The following is a 7,599-nucleotide window of genomic DNA, read 5'->3' on the forward strand; positions in this document are numbered from 1 at the left end:
TTTTGATTTTATGTTAACTTAATTTTTCTTTTGCTCGATCAACAGTTAATTAATATATATTTCTTGTTAAATAATTCCTTCCTAAAAAAATTTTAAATAATTTATGTATATATATATATATATATATATATATAAGGAAAACAAAATTTAAAACTAACTAAGATCACTGTTAGCACTCCCAAAAATTTATCACCCTTTGAACATAATATTTTGCAAACTTACTAGTATTTGCATTAATTTTATTTTGATTTTGTCAAGTTAATATTTAATTTAATTTATTTAGAAAAAATATATTAAATTTAATTATCAGCTCGTTAATTTTATTTAATTAGTTAGTTAATGTAATTAGTCAAAAATCATTAACTTCTCTCCAAATTAATAATTTTAAGAGTTTATTTTAAATAATGTATTAAGTAAGTAACTATTTCTTTTAAGAAATAATTTGTATGTTTATATTTGATCATTACATCGATAATAGTATCAGTGTTGAGAAGGAACTGGTTCCAAAAGGAACGGATTCCTGGAACGAGTTCTTTTTGAAGGAACGATGCTATGAACTGCTTCCTTTTAAAATAAAGGAACGAGGAAAATGAACAAATTCCATTTTTTAAGGAACGTGAACGGAAATTACAGTTCCTAAAAATTTTTATAAACATGTTTTAGTGTAGTTTTCTTCGTATCAAGACATTAAAATATTAAGGTATTTTTAGTTGACTTTTGACAATGGAAGTCCCCTATATACCCAGCCGAGATCGTAGGCTTTTTAAATGAATCAATTGACTATAAATAGAGTTATTCTCACATGTAGGTATACAGTAAATATTTAATATATTTCTTTCTATGTTTCTTGTTAACTAATATATGTTAAAGGTTTTGGGTTTTCTGATTTATTATTTCTAACTTATATGTAGACAATATACATTGGTCGCGTTGACACAAGTCGTTAGCATTTACTACCTGCTTATAAATATAATTTTCGAATACTTTTAGATAAGGAATACTACAAATTTGTTTTGTATTCGACTGCTGATGAAAATCATTGATGACCGTTATCATGATCTCATTGCCACAATTTTTTAAATAACTTGGTTACATAAAAGGAACGAAGAGTGGAACGAGTTCTTATTTTGGAGGAACTGTATCTGGAACAAGTTCCTTCTTAATATAAAGAATAGGATCTGGAACGAGTTCATATTTTAGAAAATGAACAGGGAACGGAACGAGTTCCATTTAAAAAGGAACTTTCCCAACATTGAATAGTATACATTTTACTGGATCATATTTTATATTTAGATTGAAAATGTTAATATTTATAATAAAAATGTTCCGCGTTTTTATGTAATTCTTCATTGAGATTGAATAAACTACACAATAATTATTATAATTCATATCCGAGAAATGCTACTGTAATATAAATTTTCACGATTCGACTCTATGGGTCATCGATGGTTACATTAATGCAAATCAAGTCGTGGTGTGGATAATCGTGACAGGGATTGTGGATGACCAATAGGGAAAGCATAAGCATGTGAAATTCAATTGTACCAATTGGACAACAAAAGAGGTTAGCCCAGAGCATACACGCGCGAATGAATTTGGAAGAGTTCAATTCTGTCGAAGGATTGCTTAAAAAGATGCTTGGCCCGTTACTGCCGTTGATTCGATTTAGTCAGAATGCGCGAGTTCAAATGCAATTATCCCATGAAACGTCGACTACGTGTCGTCTTCCGTGTTACGCATCTGCTCTTAACACAGCAGGTGGTACACAGTATCTCTATTATGTTAATGCTTCTCTAAACATACTTGTGCGTGTATAATAAACAGATAAACCGTGAGGAAAAGAAAACGTTAAGCTCTTAATATTGTTATGCGCATTACATTAAACCTTACAAGTTTAATTAACGGCCAATGTTCTCTATCACTTAAAGTTTTGAAAAGGTAAGTGTGAGCCCACTATGGTTTCAAGTAGACTATACAGGTCTTTTATTTGATAAAAATTGCGTTATAATTTTATTACAACTAAAATTGTAAAATTTCATTTTCTGAAAACTGCGATAGTTACAATAAAATTGATAAAATAAAGATTAAAAACACTATATCTGTAAATATTATGTAATACTTTATTATAATTGTGATTATTATTTTTGATATCGCTAGCGTGATAGAGAATTTTAAGAATACCTAGTTGTATCATTCTGTGTACAAGATGAATGTCATTCGCAGTTACAAATAATACATTGTTCTAACCTCACTTTTCTGAAACATTTGATTTGGTTAATTTTAAAGTGGCCACAGCCAGTAAGTTCGTTCGGATTTCGTTCATTATAATTGCATTTTTTTTGTCTCGTAGCGCATCCATTCTATTCGACAAAAGTTTGGATATTTAACCCTACAGTTTTCACTCGCAGTTCACTATTTTCCAAGCACGTTAATGGAGTCGATAAACATTATTAAATTAAGTTTGCCGAGGTTTAGTTATTGACTGAATAAAAAAGTGAACAAATTTGTAATTCAAACACTGCAAATATTTCACTTAATTTGTAAAATTACATTTTTCGTTATATTCGACGACCATTTTTCCATAGAAGAAAAGATGTCGAAAAGTTGAAAAAGTTATACTTATTATACGTATGTTTCAAGTTTTGAACGTATCCTGTATAAGGGAACATTGTCCAATTTAAATAAAAAGTATGTCAAATGAAAGAAGAATATATAATGTATTTAGAAAAAAATTGTGTTGATACATACACTTTTCGAAAAGTTATACTTATTTAAAGTTTAAAATTTAAAATCAAAAATCGAAAATTTTAACACAAAAATAGCATTTTTTTAACTACGGCAGCTGTTTGCACGTAGAAGATAAAGTGTCAGGACAAATTTTTTTATTTTATTTTATAGTACATGACATAATCTTTAATTTGATATATGTTTAAAGGACGCAGTATTGACGGAACATTATCAAAATTAAGTTAAAAAAGTTTAGTTTTGTAAAAATGATGCTATTTTGAATCCTCTCTTGTGGGCAGGTAAAGGGTCAAATTTTCAAAAACATGAAATCAAATAAAAGCAAAATATCTAAGGTTTCAATATAAAAAAAAATTATTTTGATTTATTTATTTTTGAATATATTATGGTAATTTTAAAAAATAAAAGTGAAATTTACCGATTTTTTAAATTGTAATTTTGTTTGGAGATTTCCCACATTTACGGGTAACAAGGGAAATTTTTTTCAATTTTTAAGTGTAATATCTTCAACTAGATACGATTTGTGACCTTTTGACATATCGTTGAAAATAATCAGTCCAGTGAGAACTGAGAAAAAATGACAACAGGCACAAAAAAAAACTCATCATGGTAAAATTAATACCTTCTCAGCTTCGCATCGAAGGTAAAATGGTACTTTATAAAAATAATTTATTGAGAAGTGTTAAATTTTCATATGAATAACATAAAAATTTATACGTATTGTCTTAAATAATTTAAAAATTTGATGTAGTATTACTTTTTTTCTAAATTCGAAATGATATTGATTATACAAATACTTTAATTTAAATATAAAATAAAATTGAATTTTTAAATAAAGAAATATAGTTATGGGTGTGATTTGAAAAATTAATGTTCTCAGTTATAATTTTTATTATTACTAGTTACATTACAATATTAAATGATTTTAATTTTATTTAAGAATTAACCATGCTCATTTTTTGTAAATTTTGTAATACGTTTAATAATTTCATGGACAGTTAAACGCCTAATGAGTTTATTCAATGACGAGCCAGTGGTGATTCGGAGTGTTGTAATTCTCCATATTTCCCAAAATTATGAATTTTCAGCCGTGATAATATATATATTTTTTGTTTATTCGAGTTTTCTGAAATGGCGATTCAAAATAAAAAAATTACCTTTTATAAAACAACCCCTCATTATTTTCTAGTTGCGCAATTGAACACAATAAACAGACATGTAATGTCCATTTAGTATTAAAGCATTCAACATAGCACCACCTGATTAATCATAAAGAGTACCTAAATTTTTAACAAATGACTGTTCAAAATACACTCTTTTGAACTAATCACATACAATATCACTGAAACAATGTTCGTTATAATATATTCACAAGTGTTCAATAACACTTATTGTTTTTAAATAATTTAAAACGACAATTATTAACATATTTTATGATAATTTGGATTACATTTTATAATAAGTAAATTTGAAAAAATCATAAAATATTACAGTACTATAAAATAAAATAAAAGGTTTATTTTTTAAAATATATTTTAATGAAAAACCACTAAATATGATTGTCTGATTTCTAAAATCAAATATTTTATCACAGTTATTTAATGGAACAAGCTTAAGTATCTTTAAGTTTACTAGATATCTCTTAGCAAATAATTGCATAGATTTTTGAAACTTGCTACAAATGTTCTCTTTGTAAAACAACAAAGAAAACTTTGTAAGTATACTTTTAATTGTGTATCCAGTAATGTATAAAAGGCAGGGGTGTGATAATTATTTTATTAAATAATTAATTTTTTTTATGTCAAATACATTTTGGAAGTATAAAAGAACTAAAATATTAAGATTTTAGTATAATTACTTTATTTAGGGAGCAATGTCTCTCTCCATATAAAACTACATTAAATTTTTAGGTTATTTTGACATAAAAATCCAATTAAAATATAATTTTACCCAAGGCTAAGTCATTAAATCGATAATATCGTTAAAATTTAACATAAAAATAAAATAGAAATTGATTATAAAAATTAAAATTAACTTATGGGAAAAAAAATGTATTCCAAAAATAATAATCAAAATATATATATTTTGAAATTGTTTATAAAATAAATATTATTAATAAGCCGTCAACTTTTTATTTCTGAACTAAAATTCTGCATAATTTAAACTCATGGGTTTCATTGTAATGTTTCAACCAAACCAGAGGGTTACTATTTACCCACTGCCCAGGGGAAAACTGGACAGTAACTTAATCCAAGCGAGAATAGTTAAAAATAATAAGTTAAGAAAAAAAAACAAATATTAATAAAATAAGAGAAGAGTAAAAAGAGAAAAATAAAGGTTCATGTATAATATAATAACACTTTTTAATTATTTAAAATTAATTTTTATATCATTTAAATATATTTACATATACATACAAAAGAAGGGAGAAGAAAAAAAAAGAAGTTGCTATACAACATTAATGAAGGAGTACAAAAGGGGGGTTTTAAGTGATACTTATTGATTGATTGAATCTTGAGGAGACATGGCAACTTGTTTAACGGCCCACTGTAGGCTATGGCTAACTACTCAGCCCATCATATCTCGACGTTTTTGTTAAAACAAAAAAAACGGAAAACAAAATTAAAAAACAACGTATAGCCTGGTTGACAGCAGATTGACTCAACGTTATTATTTTAAGTAAAAAAACGGAGAACAAGAAAACGTGGTTTTCTTTACCATAAAAATAATTCACCAAAAACAAAACTTGACACCTAGGTAGTATAGCTGAGAGAGCAAGGCAGTCGTTTTTGCATCGTGTAATGGCCGGTGGTAATGACGCCGGGTGGTGATGGTGGTGCCAACTTAGAACAAGTTCATTAGGGGGAAATACAACAATCATAGTACAGGTGCACAGTGTATGGTTAGCTGATGAGAACTGGATGATAGGTAACGGACCGGTTGACTGGTTAATCGGTATATAAAATTAAGATAATACACCCAAAGAAAAACCTCAATCAATTTTGATAGAGAAATTTTATCAAGGGTTTATGATAATGTTTTATTAATACGAACAAAATAATTATTCTTATAAATAATTATTGTTCAAGACAAGAAAAAAAATTATCATATTGATAAATATATCATAGATTCAATAGTAATGATATATTTATCAAATTGAACAATGAATTTATTATATAGATCGAGGTTTTTCTCTGGGTGTAGCAATTGATGTTGCTTTGGACTACTTATACAATATCTTAGAATTAAACACTATTTACTGATTTGCATCGAAGCGTTTTTTATGATAGTGATTTTTATTACTGTCAGGTATCATTTATACTAGTCCCAACTATGTTGAATTCCCACTGTGCTGGTTTTTAAAAAAAATTTAAGGGCATCGCATTAAGCAGTTGATTTGATGATCGTACTTTTTAGATATAAACTTATGATGAATTATTCTTTTGTTGTCATAAAAATGTGTCAACATCGTCTTTTCAGCAGATACAACAACTTTAGCTTTTTTGCTCAAATAATGATCAATAGTCCATATTATTACAAAAATACATAGTAAATATATTTTGAGTTTATGCTCACTCAAAATGGTCCGTTTTGGAAAAAAATCGGTAAGATTTAAATTTTTCTTTAATCACAAACATTGTTCTCAAAAAAATATATAATCAAGCCTGGTTATTATGATTTTGTGAAGAAAAAGTGTTGCATATGGGGTGATTTGAAATATTTTGTAAGACAAATAAGCTTTAAAAGAACAAAGAAACATTCAAAATAAAATAAAAAACTGAGATCAGACACACGTTCTATCATGTCATCAAGAATTACAACAGAAAATTCTTAGAGTAAATTACTTATCTGTAGATGGAAAAATGTTACTTCTAAAACTTCAACTTCCTTAAATCTTATTTGTAATGGTTGGATTGAAGACGATAATTTGTACAAGCTATTATGGTTCAATGAATAACAGTATCCGGAATTTGTAGAAGATATAGTTGTAAAAATAATTATCATTTTTTTATAATATAGCTCAAAAATTTTAATTAAATAATTTGTTAACTTTTGATTAAATTTCACAATTTTTTAAATTATAAATTCAAACAAGTGATGCCAGAATTTGAAAAATAATTTGTATTACTACTTTTAATATTTATCCCTACAATATAGTACTCCAAAATTGGTTGTAAACCTCTAAAGAATTATTATTTATAATAATATTGTGGTCTCATAATATTCTTGGTTTCTGTAATAATTTTTTTTAAATATATTAAAAAAATTTTAATTAAATGAATTAATTTATTAGATATAAGAAAAATGTCCATAACCTGAAATGATTTCAGTTCTTAACCTTGGTTTTAATTAATATTTACTAACAAATTTTACTTCTATTTCTTTAAAATATGTATTTATACAAAAATAAATATTATTTTCTCGACTTTATTTTAGAGAAGATATTGTACCAAGACATTTTAGATTCTTAACAGAGCTGTTGGTGAATGACAATGAAATTCTTGGGGTATACAAAATATACGTTATTTATACACTATGTAGTATAAAAATAAAGCATCCGTACTAGTTACTAATTTCTTTTTAATAATATTTATGAAATTTATTTCACAATATTAGTAATAAATAATACATTTTTAAAAATGTCTTCTATTATTTCAGTTGGGTTCAATAGACTCATAGTTTACATATTTTAAAAAGTTTTCAATATTTAGTATACTAAGCATATATACACCAACCCAGTATTCCAAATAACAATAGCAAACATTGAAAATGATTGTTACTGGCGGTTGCTACGTGACGTTAAAATAGTATTTGATAGTGTTCATGACAGCCGTCAATTGCCAGCTATGGTCC

Source organism: Daktulosphaira vitifoliae, unplaced genomic scaffold (genome assembly GCF_025091365.1).
Source record: "Daktulosphaira vitifoliae isolate Bord-2020 unplaced genomic scaffold, ASM2509136v1 Scaffold_1, whole genome shotgun sequence".
Classification (NCBI taxonomy): domain Eukaryota; kingdom Metazoa; phylum Arthropoda; class Insecta; order Hemiptera; family Phylloxeridae; genus Daktulosphaira; species Daktulosphaira vitifoliae.